Below are 25,409 nucleotides of genomic sequence, written 5' to 3' on the forward strand. Positions count from 1 at the left end.
TAATTTAAGGTTTAATGTCCAATGTGGATAAGATATGGCCGACATGTGGCCACGATAAATAATTAATTAAACAGGCAAAACAATGGAACAATTAAAAAGGTTGCAAGACAAAAGTGTGACCGTAGCACACTGGGTATAACCTGGAAATAAAGAAAAATGCAAGGGTCTGAACTCCAAAACAAAATGTTTCCCAGCACTTTGAAATCCAATTATGAGATTAAAATTAAAATAACATCAATTTCATAAATACAATTCTTTAATTTGAAAAGAAAAAAAAATAATGGAACTTGCTGAAAATCAGTGAAATTCAGAAGGGCCACTTTATATATAATTATAAGTGTCCAGATAAAGTATAAGTGAGAATAATTTTATTTAATGTCACACACAAACCATCATTAATACTATAAATTTTGAATCTCCTCTTTCAAACGCATATTAAAGTCAGGTCAAATTAAAAATAGTCAATATAAAAATTGTCGTAAGATATAATAATAACAATAACAATAATAATGTATATATATACACACGTATACATCAGTATATAGCTAGAGATGGTGAGAAATGTTTTAAAATTAGGGAGGTGAAATTAATGGATGGAGTACAAAGTCACGTGGTGGCATGATATGATTTTGGATGCTGTCCAAATACACAAAAAAATTGGCATGGCTTGAATCATTTTGGACATGATAATAAATAAAACATTAAATGTCCCTACATTATAACCCCATCGTATAAATCAAACTAACATAGAATTGAGCGGGAAAATTCAAATCATACATATTCATGTGCCTTATGTTTACGTTTGGGTTAGATCTTGGTCACGTGTGGAGATTTTAATCATATGCCCCAAACCAGCTTCATAATTTGCATTTGAAATAATTGACCAGAAAAAGGAAAAAAAAAAAAAAAAAAAAAACCTCTGAGCCTTTTGAATGCGTTGTATATAATTGAGTTTAATCAATTATGGTATTGTACCTGTTTAATTAATTTTGCCATCAATTATGATGTTTATTTGAAATTATTTTCAGATGTGATCAATATCATCAATTATGATCAGTAAAAATATTTGTAATAATATAGAGCCCACTTATATATTGTAATTTCTGTTCAATTAAAAAATTTCTCTTGACTTTCTATATCAAAAGTATTTTAGTTTAAATGAAACAATTTCGAGTCTTTTTTTTAACCATTAAACTAATTTTGAGCTAGGGAAATAAATTCGTTATGCGCCAAATTCAATCATTAAAAATTCTATAAAAACTAAAATTTCGTTCGATAATCATTTGGTTTTTTGTTTTTTTTTAAAAAACTAAACATATTTCATTCATATTTTTTTACAATGATTTGCATCTTTTTTAAATATAATGGTTGAATTCTTAGCCAAATTCTAAAAACAAAAATAACTTTTTTAAAAAAATAGTTGCAAATATAGACATTAGATTGAAAGTATTAGCTTATATAACATAATATTAAAAAAAAATTGTAAATATGGCCAAAATTAAATAGTCTATCAGTGATAAACCATATTATTGGTAAGAGTCTATCAGTGATAGACCATATCACTGGTAAAAATCTATCAACGATAGAAGTCTATCATTAATAGATTTGTCTATATTTGCAATTTGTTTTAAATGATATTATACACTTGGTTATTATTCCTAAAAATACTATCGATTGTAATTATTCTTTTTGAAATTTACTTTTTTTTGTTATCCAAATTTAACTTGGTTTGTTAAATTATTTGTGAAAAATAGATAATAAATGAAAAAATCTGAAAGTAGTATTTATAATAAAAAATAAAAAATAAAAAAAAATAGTTCCCAAACGATCTAAATAAATCATACATTTCTATAGTTTAGGGAGACCTATATATCTTAACCAAGTTAATATATATAATTTTACATAAGTTTACTTAGTTTCATGTGATCAAATAGTTAAATATTATTGTAATAATGGTAATCAAAATTTCAAATTCGAACATTGTAATTAATAAAATCTCGATTTTGAATATCAGATAACATTAAATAGTTTAAAAGATAATTAATACTTATTGAATGCATCTCTCACAGCTTTGACTTTTCTACTCACCACATCTTAAATTCACATATAACATGTCATAAAAGTTTGCCTCAGTTTTTTAATAAATTAAATGTCATTTATGAGCAAACTTAAATCTAGGCGGCCATTTTTATTATTATTATCCCCCCACCCTCTCAGAAAAGAAAAAAAAAATGGTAAAACATAATTAAGGAGAATGTTGATCAAAACTATTTTGGTATGGGGTTGGAAATTTTCCAATGATGGGGGGATGCATATGAAGCAAGGAGTAATTATAAAAAGGAAACTTGCATAATTAAGTGTAGTTGGGGAGGTTCCATAAGATCAAATATCTATGAAATAAATGATGGGTCAGTAATAATTTAGATGGCCACTCCATATTTAACAAGACTTTGCTTGAATTGCAAGTTTTCTCTGAATAAAATGTTACCTTTTTCACATTAAAATTGGATTTACAGGAATTGAATGGGGTTTGTAGTATTTTCCCCCAACATGTCTTCATAATTGGCTGGTCCAAACCCAAACATATTTCTCTGCTTTGCTGCAAGAGTAATCATCTGACAATTCTTTTAAAAAAAATTCAGCTGCAATAATGTTGCCGACTTTAAGTTGACAAGTTCATCGTTACATGAACGATAAACTTAGAGAGGGCTTATAGGGTTATAGTTTAAATTAGAATTAGAGGATAGAAATGTGCACTGAATTTATGCATAAAATTAAAGATGTGTAATGACAGGCAGGTTCGAAATATCGGTGTAGATGGAAATATCGAGGTTCCGCTTTTATGAAAATATCAATAAAATTTTAGAAAACCTTATGGAAATGGATGAAAATGGTTATAATTAGTTAATGAACTTTTGTTGTGGCTGAATTAGATTATAATAGATCATTTTTAATCATTGTTTATATAAAGTAAGACAATGTTTAGATCAATATTATAAAATATATGTACAAATGTCAATGTGAGACTAAAAATTTAAAAGATAAAGAAAAAATTAATTATAAAATAATATTAATTATTGGTAATTACTTACGAAATTAAAAGATATGAAATATTTGCCTACAAAATAATTGTAAATTGTTATTATAAAATGAAGTTGATACAAAAATAAATAATCATAGCAATAAACTTATCTAATATAATATAATTAGGATATAAAAATTATAACATTAAATATAAGAGAGATACAAAAGACATAACATTAAACATCACAACATAATGAAAGGAGAAAAAGAAAACACTACAAGCAGATAGAGTTAGAGAGAAAGTGAGAGAAATTTAGGGAACTCACTTCAAGTCTGGTTTAAATTGAAATGATATAAAAATTTAATGAAAAAAGTTGGATTGAAATTAAAAATAAATATATGGTTTATTTGTAAATATAATTTTTTTTTTATAAGAAAAGAGAAAGAACTTCCAGTGGACTAGCATATCTATAAAAAAATCTCATAATTTTGATAAAAATTATAAAATTTCGAGAAATTGGAAGAAATACTGAAATTTTGAAAAATTAGGAGAAATCAAAATTTTGAGATTTCTACTGAAATTTTCTAGTATAGCTATAACATGAATGCTTGTTTTTTCCTTTTTCCAAAAAAGAAAATGAATGCTACGCTGTGTGTTGATTTGACAGTGAAGTTTATTGCTGCAAGCTCTTAACTTGGTGTGACAACTTATATTCAATTAACATCTAAAACTATATAATATTTAATACCCACATTTCTTCTAGTCTAAAGGATTTCTCAAAATACAAAATTTACCTTATACGTCACTTTCTAAATGAATTTTGTAGAGAATTGGCCTTTTAAACCTAGATCTTCAACACAAAGGAAAGGCCCAAAAAAAAAAAACAGGTTTAAGCTTGGCCTAAAGAAGATCGGTGGTAGTTGTCAAATGTGATACTGATTAAGTCACGTAGCCGAAGTCCTGATGAGTGGATAAATTTTTTCGTTCATATCTGATTTATCATTTCGACAGATTTCGTTCTCTCTCTAACTCTCTATTCTCTTTCTATTTTCTCTCTAATTGTTCTTGGAGCTTTTGAGGAAATCGATAAAGAAGATGAAAGATTTTAAACATGCAATTCAAGTTCTTTTAGGATTTTTAGAATCCATATAAAGCACTTCTTCTCTAAAAACAACATCTCTACTCACTACACTTCGGTTAGTTTTGAAATTCCATAGCTTTAACCCCTTAATTCCTTTAGGATAGCCAATGAATATGCATTTCACTGTCCTAGGTTGAACTTTTCTTTGTTTGACATATATATATCCCATACAACCAGAAGGTTTAAGGAAGGATATGTTAGGAGGATGCCCTGACCATACTTCCTTAGGTGTTTTAAAATCAATAGGTGTGCAAGGACTCCTATTGATAGTAAAGCAAGTTGTAGCTATTGCCTCTGTCCAAAAGGATTCTACCACTTTAGCTTCTGAAATCATACACCTAACCCTTTCTAGGATAGTTATATTCATTCTCTCAGCTATTCTATTCTGCTGTGGGGTGTAGGCTACTGTTTTGTATCTAGTTATCTCATTCCTTGCACAGAACTATTAAAATCATTGCCTAAGAACTCTAGTCCATTGTCTGTCCTAAAATATTTTACTCTCTTATTAGATTGATTCTCAATAATAGATCTTCAGCTTTTAAATTTGTCAAAAGTTTGATCTTTAGAATTTAACATGAATACCCAAACTTTTCTTAAGAAATCATCTATTAAGGAGAGAAAATACCTCAAGCAACTCAAAGAGGGGGTCTGTAACATGTGTGTAACCAAGTATTTCAGTGGTTGAAGGAGTCCCCTTCACAAATTCCTATCTCTTTGACTTTTCATATACACAATGCTCACAAAAATTCAGCCTTTTGGTGTCTCTGGACTTGATCATCCTTTGTTTCTGTAGCTCTTGTATACCTTTCTCACTTAAATGTGAGAGTCTCCTATGCCATAAGTCAATCTCATCCCCTTTATCCTTTTGTGTAACAAAAGACTTAGTTGGAAGAGTAACATTTCTTACGAAATATAATCTATTAGACTTTATTCCAGTAAAGATAGTCCTCCCTTATTTTGTGATCTCTAGGCTTCCATTCTTCCCAACAAAAGAACAGTCCTGATCATCAAACATTCCCATTGAAATCAAATTCCTTCTTAGTTGTGGAACATGTCTCACCTTCTTGAGAAGTACATCTTTATTGCGTTTGAGCTTAAGCACTATTGAGCCTATTCCAATCACTTTGCAACCGTGATTGTTTCCCATGGAAAACGAAACCACCATCCCACGATTAGTAGGAAACAAACCATGTCTTTGATGATGTCATATGGTAGGTGCACCCTGATTCTAATACCTAATCTTCGTTAATTTCATGGTGCCTTTTCCTTAGTGGTAACAAGGACTTCTATGAATTCAAGTCCATCCTCTCCAATTGAGACATCTCCCCTTCCACGTTCCTTTGACTTCTTGAAGTCTTTTCTAAAGGGATTCTTCTTTCTTGTAGGCAATTTCTCTTAAAATTGGAGCAAAAAAAAAAAAAAAAAAAAAAAACCAATCTGAGGCTCAAATCCATGACTTTCAACTACCTGGAATGCGCGCGTCCAGGCCTCGGAGCATTGCAACGCTGTTGGAGAGCCTCGTGGTGCTTATGCTGTAGAGTAACACTATACTGGCCCTAGCGTTACACTGCGACATGGGCTTCTTGGCAGCTTAGCATTGTAATGCTCTGCGACAGTATAGAATACAAATATCTGCTTCGTTCTTGTCTTGTTTCCACTCCATTTTCTACCAATCTTCACAACAACTCTTGCTCCTTGTCGACACAGACTTGTAAACTTGATTACATAAAATAAATAGTGAGCCCTTACAAAGCTTAGCATTGTAATGCTCTGCTTGACGCTCCAGTATAGAATACAAATATCTGCTTCGTTCTTGTCTTGTTTCCACTCCATTTTCTACCAATCTTCACAACAACTCTTGCTCCTTGATCGACACAGACTTGTAAACTTGATTACATAAAATAAATAGCTAAAATAATGAGCCCTTACAGTTTTAATTAAAATTAATGCAGTAAACTAAGTGTCAAATTAAAAAACCTCCATTTTTGCAAACCAAACATTCATATTGCAGAATAAATCCCACAAGTTCTTTGATTTTCATTTCAAATTGAAAAACAAAATGCACAAAATGGCTCTGATACCAGTTGAAGGAATCTAATTCCTCGTGGAAACGTGTGAACGTCGTGCATTTGACAATCAATTTGAAGTAACACAAAATACAGAGAAGAAACAACAGAGATAAATATCCAAACAAGCATACTGCTGAGAAATGGTGAAGAGATAAAGATCATGAGGAAATTGTGAAAAGATAAAGATCACGAGGAAACTTACCCTTAAGACACTCTTCTCTGTTTCCTCTCCTAACCTCGAACAATCTCCTAGTCCTCTACAAGATCTCAACGTGCAACAATTCTTCTACAACGAACAGAATACCACCACTTAGACTTTCTTGCTATTCTCCGGAAAGAAATACATAATTGTGGGCTTTTTAATTTTGGGAGAGAGAGATTTTCGTTTTAAGAGAGATTGAAAGCTTTTATCTTTGTTCTTTGTAACTCTTACAAAACCAAAAAAATGATATTTCTTTTACAGGTTTTTTTTTTCTCTAGCATGAGAGATATGGAGAAAAGGAGTTATTACCCCCTCCTTCCAATGCCTAATAACTCCCAAAATGGAGTTTTTATTACTTTAATATATATACATTAAACCCATTCTTCAGATGGAGAGGGGGAGGGGGGAGGAGATTGATGTAAAGATAGTAACTCGATATTTACAATGATATAGTTTAGTTAGATGTTCTCTTAATCTTCTTGGTATTCATTGACATTTAACATGATCAAGATTCTTGCTAATTATTCACTTAGTCTATGCAACCTTAAAGCCTAGAATTGCATAACCTCAATTTCATGATTAAATAATTAATCAATCCTAAATAACACAAATAATTGGGTTTGATAGCATCCATATTAATTGTGCATTTGCATTAAGAAGAGGCAATCTTGACTAAGATCGAATTAGTAGTTCAGAAAGCCTACATTACTAATTTAATTATTCTTGAATTTACTAATCATGCATAATTGTGAACTAGATTAATTCCAATAACCTAAATTCACAGATTTGCATTTTTTTGTTTTGTTTGCCTTATGGAATCAAGCATATAGACATGCTTAAATTCCAGCATTAATTGAATTAAAGAAAATTGGCCAAAGATTCTAAAATCCTATGCATAGAAGTTATCACAACATTCAAAAACAAATTTCAGAAAGGTTTATTACATAAATCAAGAAATTACGTGAGAAATTATAAAAGATTCAATTAAGAAAATTAAGAATATAACCTAAATTTCCTTTTATACTAAAGGTTCAATGTAATTATGCTATAACGAGCTTAATTACGCTCTTGTTGTAGCCTACCCTCGAGCGTAAAGTGAGGGTAACGACAGGGTAGCAATGTTGGGTGAAATGAGAGGCGTGCCGCTGAAATTTTTTAGTTTTTTGTCAATTTTTTGTAGCGTAACTATGCTGTGGGTAGCATAATTACGCTGCCCTATTTTGCTAGCTTCTACCTTCAAGCGTAATGCTGAAGCATAAAGCTAGCGTAATTACCCCATGCTGAACAGTGACAATTTCGTAATTTTGCTGACTTTTTGATATTTGATGCTTCCAAGCTCTAATTTTACTCCTTTTTTTTTTTTTTTTTTATCGTTTTTCTTCTAAATGACTTCGTTGCTCTCTTGGGATGATTTTACCTATAAAATGGACATTTTATGCATAAGAATTACTTAAATACAATAGAGTTAAGAATATAAATTTAGCTCTTTTTGAGAGCTATTATATATATATAAATTAATAATATTAATTAATTAACAATTAAATATCATATATTTAATTTCATTTAAATCATATTCAAATGATATCCTCTCACATAACCTATAGTTTTAATATGAATCTTATTTATATTAATTTTAACCTATAATATTTATATTTATATATCATATAGTATTATAAATCATATTTATAATTAACTATATATTATAATGTATCAATTTACATAATTGAATTTTATTCAAATATTTATCTCTTTTTTCAATTATGAATCATATTCATAATTAACTATAATGTATCAATATACATTGTATTAATCCCCTTATAGTATTAACTATTAATCACATTCATAATTAACTATAATGTATCAATATACATTATGTTTTATATTAATCATATTAATATAAAGTTTCTCTTAAATAATTTAAACATTTTGAATTATACCAAAACCATTTATTCCTTGATTTATCCTTAGTGAGTTAGCAATGAGACTTAATGACCTATCGATTAGAAGCTCCAATGATACTAGATTAATTAATTAAACTCTTTAATTAATTAACCAACACTCATTAACCGCCAGTCATTCTACTAGTGACCAACATCTGTACTCCTCGCATTGTAGATATATGTATGTGCCCACGGATATGATCAATCAACAGTAAGTCGACTCTTTACAAATTGCTTGTAACTACAGCTGGATCAAATTACCATTTTACCCTTGTAGTTACATCTAACTCCTTAAGTAACTCCTTTTTTTTTTTTTTATCGTTTTTCTTCTAAATGACTTCGTTGCTCTCTTGGGATGATTTTACCTATAAAATGGACATTTTATGCATAAGAATTACTTAAATACAATAGAGTTAAGAATATAAATTTAGCTCTTTTTGAGAGCTATTATATATATATAAATTAATAATATTAATTAATTAACAATTAAATATCATATATTTAATTTCATTTAAATCATATTCAAATGATATCCTCTCACATAACCTATAGTTTTAATATGAATCTTATTTATATTAATTTTAACCTATAATATTTATATTTATATATCATATAGTATTATAAATCATATTTATAATTAACTATATATTATAATGTATCAATTTACATAATTGAATTTTATTCAAATATTTATCTCTTTTTTCAATTATGAATCATATTCATAATTAACTATAATGTATCAATATACATTGTATTAATCCCCTTATAGTATTAACTATTAATCACATTCATAATTAACTATAATGTATCAATATACATTATGTTTTATATTAATCATATTAATATAAAGTTTCTCTTAAATAATTTAAACATTTTGAATTATACCAAAACCATTTATTCCTTGATTTATCCTTAGTGAGTTAGCAATGAGACTTAATGACCTATCGATTAGAAGCTCCAATGATACTAGATTAATTAATTAAACTCTTTAATTAATTAACCAACACTCATTAACCGCCAGTCATTCTACTAGTGACCAACATCTGTACTCCTCGCATTGTAGATATATGTATGTGCCCACGGATATGATCAATCAACAGTAAGTCGACTCTTTACAAATTGCTTGTAACTACAGCTGGATCAAATTACCATTTTACCCTTGTAGTTACATCTAACTCCTTAAGTCTAACTGATTCTCTAATGATACGAATTAGTTATAGTCCAAAACTAGATCCCTCTTTGGCCAGTGAGAGGGTGATGTGTAAGAACCCATTTAAATGTTATTTAGATGATAGTAATAATAATAATAATAATAATATGATGATGATGATGATGATGATAGAATTAAAATGTAAATTAAGATTAAAAAGGGGCACCTTCTTTTTTGGTAGCTTAATCATAGGAACTCCAAAGTTAAGTGTGCTTAAGTTGGAGTTGGGTGACCTCTTGGGAATTTTCCTAGGTTGCACGTGACTGAGGACAAAGCATGTTGAAATTACTCGTTACTCGTTTTGAAAGAAGCATTGAAAACACGTAAGGACGACATAGCTAGGCCGCAGAAGATGCAGAGGAATGCCAGGGCCATCAAGTGTCGAATCCAGATTTCGAATCCTTGTTTGAATCCTGGACTTGGGGCATTATATGAGGCTCTCATTGTTCAAGATCCGAAATCAGCCCTTAAGGGAGAAATTCATCTACTTACTCTAGAACCGGAAAGAAGTGAATTCCATTTTGTGTAGCTATGTTCCCAACTTCCTACTCGAACAAATCCCTAAAATGGTAGGCATATTGAGTCGTAAAATCTAGTCATCTTCACCCATACAGATCAATGGATTGCCTTCATAGACATGAATTCACAATTCACTCAGAATTAAAGTTGTGTCACATATGGTTATCCTATTAAAATGATAATCTCTTCAAGTAACGGTGTTATAAAGAGAGATTAATTATTTCGCGATTTGTTCTTATACAAACTCTTTTTATAGGATATTCCCACTCACATGTCTCTACATGAACGATTAAGATCAAATCATTTGTATCACTTTACAACAACTGTAACAATTACAAAGTGGGTTGTATCCTTAGTGTCTTAAGTTATTACTTAAACACAATCCACCTATATGTCAACCACATACATGTTTAAGTTACATAAAATAACCTTAAATTTTAGTTCATTGGATTGAGTTATTGCCAATTACTTATTATTTTATTAATAACAATTTGTTTATACAAGTTTGTAAACTATGAGAACAAAGAGATTTAGGACACCAATCCTAACAGATATAACTTAATTAAAACGTGTTGATTGACTTTCACAACATTCACATAACTAGTTACCTAAACATTTATACTAAATAATTATCTATACCCAATTGTGAGGTGAAACAAGGCTAGGGAATCGTATGCGATTTCTTTCTTAAGTTAATAATATTTCAGGATTAACAAGATTCACAAGTGTTGAACGGAAAGCTAATCTTTTATCGCGATTTCTTTCTTAAGTTAATGCATATCTCTTGAATTTTTCTGATTGTTCTAAATAAAGAACTACAATAACTTGTATTTCTACAAATTTAGAACAATGCTTGTCCTAAAGCATGTATTTAAAGTCTTAGCATATATCTCAACTCAAATTAATGCATTAACTTGACCTCTCAACATGCTCCAACTTTTGAGATTCATTAGACCAACGGTTCGCCTCAAAGTCTTTTTCACTCCCTACAGAAATATTTCCTAAATTTAAATGTGACAAACTTATTCTTCAAAATTTCCTTACTTATTTCTGAACATTCTTATTTTACCTTTTCAGCAATGTGCCCATGCTTTAAAAACATATAATTAACTGTTTGCTATTTTTTATTAAAAGAATTGAATTCCTTATGGAAGCACATGAACGTCATGCAATTGAAATACAATTTAAAAAACTATAAAAAAGTGGAGAAGCAAACATGTTAATTTATTGGATAAATATTGAAATTCTAAGTATGCTTTCTACTGAGAGTTTGAAGAAGAGAAAACTCACCCTCGTAGAATTACTCTTCTTTGCAAAAATTCCTCTCCAAAGACACAAACACAGGAACACTTCTCTCGAACAGAGCAACACGATCACAAGAATGCCTCTGGACACCACCACAAAGAATCCTCACTATTCTCTGGTGAGATTGGGGTTTATGGGAAACTCTTTGGAAAGATCAAAGGGAAGAAATTTGAGAGAGAGCTAGAGAGAATTTCTGTCAACGTGAATGAGAGAAAGAAGAATCAAAGTTGGTTTTTGAACTCTCCAACCCTATCATGTTTAACACAAAGGGGAAGGGTAATTTCCCTTCCCTACTAAACCGACAATACTCCACACATAAAGGATGTTTGGGATGTTGAATTGAGATAGGATGTCTGGAGTTCATATGTCTGTGTTTGGCCTGCAACGTTATTTGGTCTGAGTTCATATATCTATATTTGGGTTGTAAAGTTGAGTTCATATGTTTGGGTATCTGATGCAGTTTTTTGAACTCTAAATGATATGCTTTTATGATTACTATTTATGTTTTGAAACTTTTTTATTGAATAATTCTACCCATCTTTGTTTGAATAAAATATTGATTGCAATTTTTTTCTTTTAATTTTTAAAACTTTTTTTTTCTTTCTTCTTTCCTTTTTTGCTTTCTTTCTTTTTTGGGCAATGAATAACAATTAACCCATTAGATTTCAATATGGTTAAATAAAATGAGAAACTAAAGAGAAATCAAAACTTTTGATCCTAGCTAATTTTTTCCATGAATTTCATTACCATCTTCTTTTTCTTCTTCTTCCTATTGTTGCTCTATATTTTTACTACGTCATGAATTTCTTAATTAAATATCCCCCATCATCGTAACATCCAATGGAATGTCACCACATTTCTTCAACAGTTTCACTTTCATTTCCTCTAAATTCAAAGGATCATCATAGAACAAATCTCTATTTTTCACTAGTTCTTGCTAGAAAATTTTCTAGGAAAAAAATTTCATTTATGATATTTTACATACTTTTTAACTACATACATACTTCTCGTCTAAATATTCTTAGCACTCATTTGATATGTGAATTTATTACGTATAAATATTGTACTTAATATAGACAAAATAATATTTTTTATATAGTAAACAACCTTACACCATACTTTAATAGTCATCAGTCTTATAGTAGTCGGAAGTGGTTGTCAAAGTTGATTATCGAAGATGATTTTTGTTGGAGTTTGTAGTCGGAGGTGGTTGCGGAGTCGAAAGATAGTCACAAGAAGGTGTATTAGAGCTAGTTGTTGAAGTTTGTCATCGGAGGTGGTTTTCGAACCCTGGAGTTGGTCGAGCGAAAGTGGTCGTCGAAGTTGATGATCGAAGATGATTTTCACTGAAGATTGTAGTCTGAGGTGACTGTTAGAGCCCGAAATTAGTCGCAAGAAATTGGTATTAGAGTTGGTTGTTAGAGTTTGTTGTCGAAGGTGGTTTTCGAAGCATTGAGTTGGTCATTGGAGTTGCCTGCTCAAAGGTGATCATCGAAGGTAATTTTCATTGGAGTTTGTAGTCAGAGGTGGTTTTCGGAGTTGGTCATTGAAGTTTGTAGTTGGAGCCAATTGGTCGTTGGAGTTGATAGCGTGAAGGTGGTCGTTAGAGTTGGATTATCAAAGGTGATTGTTAGAGGCCAAAATTGATCGTGCGAAGGTTGTCGGAGCTCGAAGTTGGTCGCCAGAGCTGTCATCGGAGGTAGTTGTCAGAGTTTGGATTTTGCCGCCAGGATTATCATCGGAAGTGGTTGTCGGAGCCCAGAGTTGGTCGTTAGAGTTGTCATCAGAAATGGTTGTTGAAGCCTGGAGTTAGTTGTCAGAGTTGTCATTGAAGGTGGTTGTCGGAGTCTGGAGTTAGTTCTCAGAGTGTGACAGTGGCCGATGGGTGGAGCCATTGAAAACATAGGAAGAAGGGAGAGTTGGGTTGAGTTGGTAAAATATACCAACTTAACTCCATCAACTCATGTTGGTGAGCCAAACAGGCCCATAGGGAGTTATTTTTATTTTCAAATATTTTTATTTTATTAAATTAAATCTCATTTAATTTAATATAAATAATAATATGAATAATAACTAATTAGTCAAATTAATTAATTTATTTTCTTTTATTTAATTAAAAGTAAATTAAATCATATTTAATTAAAATTAATTAAATAAGTATTAATTAATTATATTAAATAATATTAATTAAATGTCACATAGTTAATTAAATGTGCATTAGAATATCCTCTCTCATAACCTATAATTTTAATATGAATCTCATTCATATTAATTAATATTTGAATCTTATTCAAATATATATTATTCTCTCATTATATAGTTTAATTTTGAATCTATATTCAAATTAACTTTATAATATAATGTATCTTTATACATTATATTAATTGTATCATATATAATTAACACTAATTTTTCCTTTATAATTTGAATAATTCAAATTCTTCCACAACTTTAACAATTCTCATTTTACCCTTAATGAGATAGCGGAGAAACCTAATGAACCTATAGATTAGATGCTACAACGATAGAGTTTAATTAATTAACTCTTTAATTAAATTAATCAACTTTCATTAACCATGGGTCACTCCACTAAAGATCCACAACTGCATTCTTTACACTATAAATATATTTATGTGTCCAAGAATATAACCAATCAACGTAAGTCGACCATTCACGAATTATTCATAACCATTGATGTGTCAAATTACTATTTTACCCCTGTAGTTACATCTAATTCTTTAAGTACCACTAATTCTTCTAATGGACTAATAATTTAAAGTCCAACTATAAACTAACCCCATTCCTTTCAATGAAAGGGTGAGGCCTCATTGTTCTAGACCAGGAATCAGCTATTAAGGGAGTAATTCATCTACTTTCCTTAAAGATGAGAATGAGTGAATTCCATCTTGTATAGCTATGTTCCCAACTTCCAACTTGGACAAATCCCCAAAATAGTAGACTTATTGAGTCGGCAAAAAGTGGCCTCTCTCACCCGTACAGATAAAAAGATTGCCCTCATAAGTAGGAGTTCACAACTCATTCAAGATTAAGCTCAAGTCACCTATGGTCATCCTAGTGAAATGTTAGTCTATTCAAGTAACAATGTTATAAAAAGAAATCAATCCTTTCACGTTCCAATCTAATATAAACTCTTTATACAGGATACCTCCACTCACATGTCTCCACATGAATGATATGAATCATATCGTTTATAACATTTACAACTATTATAACATTTACAAAGTGAACTGTATCTGCAGTGTCACTAGGATAAGGCACCCAACCTTATCCATATACTGTAGACTTTTTAAGTTACTTGAAAATGATCCACTTGTATATCTAGCACATAATGTTCAAGCTATATAAAATAACCTTGGATCTTAGTTTATTGAATTGAGTTAATGCAATCTAAATGTCGAATAAAATACTTTTTATTTTATTAAATAAATGATTTGTATTTAAAAATACAAACTACGGAATTCATGAGATTTAGGATACTAGATCCAACAATCTCCCACTTTTTCTGAAAGCGAGTGGGGTGTACAGTACAACATACAATATAAAGTAAAGTATACAATATAATAAACTAGGGTATATTATATACCCCATAATACATTCACTTGCCCTAGACAAGATGATGCATATCCTGTAGACCGAGACTCTCCAAATGACCCTCAAATACTTTAGCCATGAGAGCCTTTGTGAATGGAATAGCAACATTGTGCTTTGAAGCACAATCTCTCTATTGAGATGATACTTGTGCTCGACGTGTTTTCCTCATTTGTGGCTTCGAGGATCTTTGGAGTCTACCAAAACACCACTATTATCACAATAAGGTCGATGGGCATTGATATGTTTGGGACAATTTCCATGTCTATCATAAATTTCCTAAGCCAAACAACTTCTTTAGCGGCTTCACAAACAACTACATACTCTGCCTCCATAGAAGGGTCAACAATATAGCCTTGCTTGATACTACATCATATTATAGCTCCCCCGTTGAGAGTGAACATTGGTCCTGATGTGGATTTCTTGGAATCCTTATCAGTCTTAAAATCAGAGTCAGTGTATCTTTTAAGGATCAAATCCTTAGCACCATACACAAACATACATTTTCTCGTTCTCTTAAGATACTCAAGAATGGTCTTAACGACCATCCAGTGAGAAAATCTTGGATTAGATCGATATCTTTGACTAATCCTACTGCATAGCAAAGAAATATTTTGAGGTTCCTAGGTCCTTGATTTGAAAATCATTAGTAAGGTTTTTCTTCAAGATATTTAGTCTTGTCTCAAATTACCTGTAAGTATGATATCATCAACATACATTATCAAAACAATAACCTTATCACTTTTCGTATGTTTATAGAACATAGTATGATTATCTTGGCTTTGACTGAATCCATAGCTCTTGACTGGCTTTTCAAACCATCCAAACCATGCTCTCGGAGATTGTTTAAGACCGTATAAAGATTTATTTAACTTTCATACTATGTTAACCCTGAGGTCCACCTCAAAACCATATGACAAGTCCATAATCCCTATTCTTCAAGATCCTCATGAGAAAGGCATTCTTAACATCAAGTTGATGAAGAGGTCAATCAAAGTTAATTGCAATAGACAATAGAATTATGATAGAATTAATTTTAGCTATTGGAGCAAATGTTTCTTGATAATAAATTCCATAGGTCTAAGTGAACCCCTTGGCAACCAATCTGGTCTGAACCTTTCAATACTACCATTAGTTTTATATTTTACAGTGAACACCCATTTGCATCCTACTATTTTCTTATCTTTTGGTAGTTCGACGATGTCCCATGTGCAATTTTGTTTTAGTGCATTAATCTCTTTTATCACTGCTAATTTCCAATTCAAGTCATTTAGAACCTTATGTATATTCCTTGGAACAAATAGGTTGGTTATTTTGGATGCGAATGACTTTATGACAGTCAGAAAATCTATGATTAAAAAAAAAAGATAGATTGCAATGGAATATTTGGTATATTTATGACTACCTTTCCTATGGGCAATTGGAATATCAAGATCAGAGACATAAGGTAAAGGATTATAAGGAGATTAAGAACTAGGAGAAGAAGTAGAGTTTCTAAAACCTGGATCTTCAGGATCATTCATCAGAGATTTTATTGGTCCTGTGATAAGTCACCTATTTAATCTCAATCTCTTTGAGTCAAGTTTCTTCTAGTATAAACCTGAAGCTAAAGATTCCAACTTATTAAGTCAGTTTGTAGTGTTTCTCCCCTTGAAGAAGAACTCTCCATACTTGGCATCGAAGGATAAGAACTCATAATTTCAGTACCACTAATGTTTGGGAGAGATGAAGTGTCCCAAAAATTATCTTCAAGTTAAGATGTCTCCCCTTGAAGAAAATTTGGGCTAAAAACGGTTGATTTTCCAAAAAAGACATCCATACTCTCAAAATACTTATTGGTCAAAGGATCAAAACATATGTAAGCCTTCTTATGAGAGACATAACATACAAAAATACATTTAGTGGCTTGAGGATCAAGTTTAATTTAAGAAAGGGTAGGAGAATGGACATAAGCAGTACACCCAAAGAATTTAATCGGTAAATTAGAGAACGGTCGGTTATTAAGAAAAAATTCATTGAAGTGATTCAGAGGGGTTTTAAAATTCAAAACCTTAAACGAAATTTGATTGATCAGATATACAGCTGTAAGAAATCACCCCACATATATTTTGGAAAATTCATAGAAAACATAAGGGCATGAGCAACTTCAAACAAGTGTTTATTTTTTCGCTCAACAATGTCATTCTGCTTTGGTGTGTCATGACATGTAGCTTAATGAAAAATACCCTTATCTTGCAAAAAAATTGATTAATTTTTCATCAAAATATTTATTGTCATTATCAGAGTGAAAAATTCGAATTTTAGTATGAAATGAGTCTCAATCATATTGTAAAACCGAACAAAAACCTATTTTACCTCTGAATTTTTTGTTAACAAATAAAGCCAAGTTAAAATAGTGTGATCATTTATAAAGGTAACAAACCAACGCTTACCACTATGATTCAAGATTTTAGACGGACCTCAAACATCAGTATGAATGAAGAAAAAATGTGATGAGACCTTGTAAGGTTTAGACAAATAAGTGGATCGGTGATGTTTGGCAAAAATGCAACTTTCACATTGGAAAACGAAAACATCAAATCCTTTAAATAAATAAGGAAATAGATACTTTAAGTAGAAGAAATTTGGATGCCCTAATCTACGATGCCAAAGCATTATAGTTTCTTTAAAATAAGGAGAAGAAACACTACTCATGCCCTGAACTTTTTTTATGATAGTTGAAACTGTTGGGGATGATGCCCTAACTCTCATTGGATCCTGTAGTTTGTAAACAAAATATTGAACAAACGCTTGTGATGTAATAATATTTTCTTCACAAGTCTATGGAACATTGGATGTTTTAATTGCTTTACCACAAACCAATAAACTAAGATTCCTGGTTGTCGTTGTAATTTAAGCATGTATGTGGAGACATACAGGTGGATCATGCTTTTAGTGATAACCAAAATGGTTTGTAGTATATGGATATAGGAGGGAAACCTTATCCTAGTAACACTACAGATGCGACTTGCATTGTAGAATAGTTACAAATGTTGTGACTTGCTACAGATGGTCTGATCCTGATCATTCATGTGGAGACATGCGAGCGGGGGTATCCTATATAAAGAAGCTTGTATAAGACCGGACCACGAAGTATTATAGTCTCGTTATATAATGCCGTTCATAATAGAGACTTCATTTCACTAGGATGACCATAGGTAACATGACCTCAATCCTGAGTGAGTTAGGAACTTTATCCTTTGAGAGCAGTCCTTTGATTTGCATGGTTGTGAGTAGCCAGATCGCCAACTCAAACCTACCACTTTGGGAATTTGTCTGATTTGGGAGCTAGGAACTTAGCTACACAAGATGGAATTCACTCCTTCCCCGAATGAAGAGTAAGGAGACAAATTGCTCCCTTTAGGGCTGATTCTGAGGCTTGAACGATGTGGTGCCACACACCTTCTCATATCCCGAGAGATATCCACACATAGTAGGACTATGTTGTATTTTTCATTAGAGGGATCAATGGTGCTTAAGAAGTTAGATGTAACTACAGGGGCAAAATGGTAAATTGGCCCAGCTGTACTTACTAGCATCTGTGAACGGTTATCGCACTATTGATTGGTTATATCCGATGGACACAGAAATATATCTGTTGTGAGAAGAGTGCAATTGTCGGTCTTTAGTGGAATGCCTGACAGTTAACGGATGGTGGATCTTAAGAGTTTAGTCAGCTATTCACGTACCGTTGGAACTTCGAGCCATAGATTCATAAGGTCCCCTTGGTAACTTAATGGATTCAAGTTGAGAATCAATTTTTGGGTCAGTTTAAAGTGTTCAAATTGACAAGAGGGGGTTCAATTATATATGATATGATTGAACCAGTCAATTATATATGATATAGTTGACATAATGTATGATATACATTAATTGGAGGAAAAAGATATAAATATGATTTATATCTAGTGAAGGAGAAAAGGACTATGGTTTATATGTTTCATTTGATGTGATATTAAACTATAGGTTATAAATATAATATGATTATATTTATTTTTAATTAAACAATTATGGGATAATTGTTGCCGGTTTTTTCTCCGTAACTAAATGAGTTAGTGGGAGGTTGCATTCAGTTTTCATAACTGAATGATAAAATGAAAATGGTTTTCATTTTGCAAGTTATCAGAAATTCGTTGACCGATTGAGTATACTGCCCATCGCCTAGCAAACCAAGAGCATACACGACAGCTCAAAGTTTGTTAAACGATCATGTACACGTGCGTTTTTCCTAAACGATCGCATAAAATCACCTAAACGATCGTCTAGCTTTTTCTAAGCGATCGTGTGACCGAGCATTTTACTAAACAACCATCTATACGATCAACCCAGTTTACAACACGATCGTGTACCTCTACCTAAACGATTAAGCATCCGTCTATGGAATAGACTACTGATATCTCCCACTTGCTTGGTTGTGGTAAACGACCATTCCTTCCTCCTTCCCTCTACCAAATCCAACAGAGCCCACACTTCCTGGATTCTCACTCCGAGAATACCGAGGTTTTCGAGTGGTTGTGTTCTCCATTGTTGCCCTTTTCGTGAGGAGTCTATTCGTGGGTAGACAACAACGAGATTTGGTGGTCGATTAGTTTAGCTTGCACAGCGACAGTGAGAGGTGCAATCCTTTGATGAGAGCGAGATTTTAGGCGAAAAAGAGTTCTTCAACTGGTACGTATCTCGTTCCTTTGTTGTTTAAAGTTCAAAGCATGTCGTAATTTGTTGTATATGCATAACTAGTATGTTTGATTATGAATGCAGTATTTCTATCACAATGAGTTTGGAACGATCTTGCTTCCACTCAGAGGTACTCTTTGATAAGAGTTCCTTCAGAAACGTCATTAAAATTTAGAGACCATTAATCATCCTAACATGTCTATTCATCCCCTGGAGTTCTGATCTTGAAATATAAAATGAGCTTCATAAAAAATATCATGACAGTTAACATCCTTAAAGATTTTACTAACAAAAACAAATTACAAACTAATTTTGGAACATGAAGGACATAACGTAAAGTAAGTTTTATAGTCAAAGGGATAGTTTCTTTTCCTGCAATGGAGGTGAAGCTACCATCGACAATGCAAATTTTTCATTGCAATACACAGGAGAATATGATTCAAATAAACAAGAGGAACTAGTCATATGATTAGAGACTTCGAAATCTATAATCCACAGGAGAATATGATTCAAATAAACAAATTTTCATTGCAATACATAGGAATATATAAATATGATTTATACACAGGAGAATATGATTGCAATACAATGATGTAGGATTGTATCAATAGCAGTGGAAGTACAAGGATCATCTAATTTTGGCAAAATATAAAGCATGCTTTTGTAGAAAAATGAGTTTCAAGACATACCTCTTGTAGAACTTCTTCAAAGCTCTTTCACCAGTTGTTATTTTCTCCAAATCTTGTTGTATACCACCTTCAGATCTTCCCCACTATTCTCTTGGTACTCTAGATTGAGTTGTGGGACTCAAAACAAGTTTGAATCAAGGGTAGAAGGAGAAAAGCTCACTACAGAAAACAGCTGAAGAACTTCTTTCTTCAAACCAATTTTTCTCTCAAAATCTCTATAGATTGCATGCCCGATTTTCACTCCATTCTCTTCATTATATTGCAAATCAACATGCAAAGAGAAGAGTTATATGAGTTGTAACTCATGCTTGGAGAAGACAAAGCCAAGATAATGGCATTTGAGTGAGCTACTTAGGTGATGGGTAATGGAAAAACTTCTTTTTCCATTTTGTGCGTTTTATTTTCCAATTTTCCAATTTTATCTAAAAATCAAAATTTGATTTTATAAAATCTATTTTGATTTTAAAAATGAAAATTTAATTAATTTCATAAATTAATTATTTAAATAAAACTTAATTAATTTAATATCAAATATTAAATTAATTCTAACACATATCCATCTTTATATATTTAAATCATATTTAAATATATAAATTCTCCTATTTCGTTTAGTTCTAAAATTAAGCATGTAATTATATCTCATATAATTACTAATTCCCTTAATTATAATTTGAGCGATTTAGATTAACTTATCACGCTATTCTAAGGCTAGTCTATTACGAGCTAGTAGGGGAACCTCGCGGACCTAAAGATCATGGGCTCTAACGATCCGAGATTAATTGCTAAACTCATTAGAAAAAATTAATCTCCATTCGTTAACTAATGGGTTACTCCATTAACGCCCATAGTTGTACTCCCCTCATTGTAGATATATTATCCACATGATTTAACCATAATCATCAAGTCGACCCTTCACTAGTTGTTTGTAATAACGACTGGGTCAAATATCCGTTTTACCCTCGAGATTGCATCTTATTCCTCAAGCCTCTACTGATCCTCTAATGAACAACTGGTCTGTGATCCAATCACTAAACCAAACTCTCTCAACCTAGTGAGAGGGTGGGACCCCTTGTTCAAGACCTAGATTCAGTACTTGAGAGAACAACCTTTCTTCTATCCCTAAATCGGGTAGGCGTGAACTCTATCTTGCAAGGCTATGTCCCCAGTTATTCATCCGGTCTTATCCCCAAAATGGTAAGCTTATTAAGCAGTGTTATTGGACTACTCTCACCATTTACAGATCAAAGGATAATCCCGAACAAACAGGAGTTCATAGCTAGCTTAGGATTAAGAACGAGTTAACCTATATTATACAGGTAAAATAGTCAGTCTTAAATAGTACACAACGTTATAAAGTAAGAGTGACTTATTTCTTGGTCCTGATCTTATGCAAACTCATTGCATAGGACGCCCCCATTCCTCATGTCATAATATGTAAGAATTAGGGTCACATCTTATGGAGCACTTTACAAATCTTTGTAACAACTACAGAGTAGACCACATCCAGTGGTGTTACCAAAATAAGGTACCCAACCTTATTCATGTACCATAGATCATTTTGACTATTTACTTGAACCTGATCCACTTTTATGTCTCCATATAAAGTTCAAGTACTCAAATAATAGTCATGGGTCTTCGTTTATTGGATTTAGGTTTTCATACAATTTATGAAATCAATAACAAATATATTGATTATAGAAAATGTTTATCATTTTACAAACTGCGAGTTTTTAGGACATAAAACCCAACAATACTCCAACTTGGACTAAAACTCCAGTGGATCAATATATATAAATATATACAATGTTTAGTTTACATGTAGAGAATAAAATGTACAAATACAATAAACTAGGGCATCACAATACTCATCAATTCTCCCACATGCCCTAATGATATAAAACTCGTAGACCTAGTCCTACTAGGTGACCCTCAAACACTTTAGCCGAGAGGGCCTTCGTAAATGGATTAGCTATGTTAATTTTGTTGATTCGTTTGGAGCTACATACTCAGTTTCCATTGTCGAGTTCGTAATACAACTCTGCTTGATACTTCTCCATATAACTACTCCTCCGTTAAGAGAGAATACTAACCCCGAAGTTGATTTCCTCGAATCAATATCGGTCTGAAAGTCAGAATCAGTGTATCCAGTAAGGATCAGATCCTTAGGATCATACACAAGCATATAATCTCTTGTTCTCCGCAGATATTTGAGAATGTTTTTAACAGCAGTCCAATGGTCATGACCAGGATTGGACTAAAATCTACTGACAATTGTAATGGCATAACATATATCGAGACGAGTACAAAGCATTACATACATCAAACTCCCAATTACATATGCATATCGAATTTGAGTAAGATCCTCAACCTCTTGAGGTGTTTTAGGACTCTACTCATCAGACAAGTGAATTCCATGTCTGAAAGGTAAAGATCCTTTCTCGGAATTTTGCATTTTATACCTAGACAATATCTTGTCTATATAAGATGCTTGAGATAAAGCCAATGTTCTGTTTTTGCGATTCCAAACTATTTGGACTCCAAGAACATACTGTGCTTCTCCCAAATCTTTCATTTGGAATTGTGAAGCCAACCATCTCTTAACGTCAATTGGATATTCTACATAATTCCCAATTAGTAGAATATCATCAATATACAACACCGGAAAAGTGATAGTTTTGTTGACGATTTTCTTGTATACACAATATTCGTCAATATTTTGTTTAAAGCCATAAGATTTGATCACGGCGTCAAATCTCATATTCTAGGATCTAGAAGCTTGTTTTAATCCATAAATGGATCGATTAAGCTTACAAACCTTTTGCTCTTGACCCTGCTGTATGAACCCTTATGGTTGAGACATATAGGTACTCTCTTCATGATAGCCATTTAGAAAAGTTGTCTTGACATCTATTTGCCATATTTCATAATCATAAAATGTGGCTATGGATAAGAGTATTCTAATAGAGTTTATCATAGCAACTGGAGATAAGGTTTCTTCAAAATCTAACCCCTTTCTTTGGGTAAACCCCTTTGCCACAAGTCTATCTTTGTAGGTCTGTACCTTACCAGCTTGGTCTTGTTTTCTCTTGTAGATCCACTTACAACCGATGATTTTTACCCCTTCAGGTTGAACTACATTTCTTCTATTACTAACTTACTGCGAGGTTGATGGTTCTTTATATAATCTTATTCTAGGAAGGTTGCATTTGTCGATACAAACACTTTATCTTCCTAGGGATCATAAAAGAGACCACCTTTTGTTTCCTTTGGGTAGCCTACAAATAGACACAATTTTGAACGGTGTTCCAAATTTTTAGGATTTTGCACGAACACATGTACTGGACAACCCTAAATCCTGAAGTAATATAGATTTCCTCTACATCCTCTCCAGAGCTCGTAAGATGTTGCAAAAACACTTTTCGAGAGAACCATGTTCAAAATATACATCACAGTTTTAACTATGTGTCCCCAAAAAGAATTTGAAAACTGAGCGTAACTCATCATGGAACGAACCATATCCAATGATAACTAGTAGAAATAAGGTTATTACAACTCAAATTAGTAAAACAATGAGAGAAAGCGATGGTAAAATAGGCAATATCATGTCTGAAAGCGCCAAACTAAAAGGAATTGCGATCGCGAGTGCTCATCGCTTAAAAGAAGTTAATTTACCTATTTTGTATAGGAACAGTGTGATGGCGCATATGAAATTACGATCTAAAGGCACAATGTGACAGCGCGCTTAAAGTTGCGATCGTAAGTCATGCGATCGTCAGAAGTTTCGAAAAAAGTGATCGCATAAAGACCTCGCATCAAGGTGACAACACAATAAATTATGATGGGACGTAAAGCTGATTACGGTTGATTCCAAATTCAATTGACAAGCCACTAAAAGCCATACTGTAGCAAGTACATTGAACTTTCGAGGACTTTTAAACGGCACAACAGAGTAGGGAAATTAATGTTGCCCATCATTGCAATCATTAGTATGAAAAGCTGCTTCACCTTGAAATTTATAAATACCGAATGTCACCAGAGAGAGAGGGATCCATGCACATACATATACATATACATAGAGGATGGAGAGAGCAAGGAGATGAGGTGAAGCCGAGAGAAATCGCTTCTGAACAGATCGAGAGACTGCTAGAAAGCAATACAAAGGAGAGAAGGCCAACCCTTGCAAGAGCAAAAATCCAACTCTAGAATAGAGTTAAAGTGATAAAGAGTAGTGTAAAAGGCCACGGGAAGCAAGACATTGCTTACCGGGCTTGTTACCTCTCAAATCCATTTGTTATTTTGTATTCAGTACTTTATTTGCAGAAAATGGAAACTTCATTTCAATCCATGTTTAATCTCTCCACACCATGCATGAGTAGCTAAATTTCTGAATGGGTTGAGAAGTACTAAGCTAGCATGACTTAAGATATACATTTTATGCGATCATCTTGTCTTATATATGCATCAGTCACCCTTTAGACGTACTTGAGAGAGTAGTCTAAAGATAGAATCTAGGCTTAAGAGAGTCGGATTAGATCGCATAAGCGAGAGTATAAACTTAGACATAAGTTCTATATGCTATTTACATATCACATGCGCCCTAGAAACTTAGACATATGTGTGCGTCATTCATCATTTGGACATACTTGAGAGAGTAGTCTAAAGATAGAATCTAGGCTTGAGAGAGTCGGATTAGATCGCATAAGCAAGAGTAGAAACTTAGACATAAGTTCTATCGGCTGTTTTGCATATACATCGCATGCGTCCTAGAAATAGAATTATGGCATTATGCTTTGAGAAATGTAGTACTGATATTTGTGTATAGCATGATTGCATAACTTGTGCACAATCTTGAAAAATGTTAGCTAAACCCCTTCTCAACCCCTTCATCGCATACTTATTGTAACTTTACGTTGTCATCACTCTGCGCTTAACTCCGTCGCATAGGGAAATCTAAATCAAAACACCATCCACTTCTTTTTCACCACTG

This window comes from Benincasa hispida, chromosome 1 (genome assembly GCF_027475165.1).
Source record: "Benincasa hispida cultivar pf3 chromosome 1, pf3_genome.v1.1, whole genome shotgun sequence".
In the NCBI taxonomy this organism is placed as follows: Eukaryota; Viridiplantae; Streptophyta; class Magnoliopsida; order Cucurbitales; family Cucurbitaceae; genus Benincasa; species Benincasa hispida.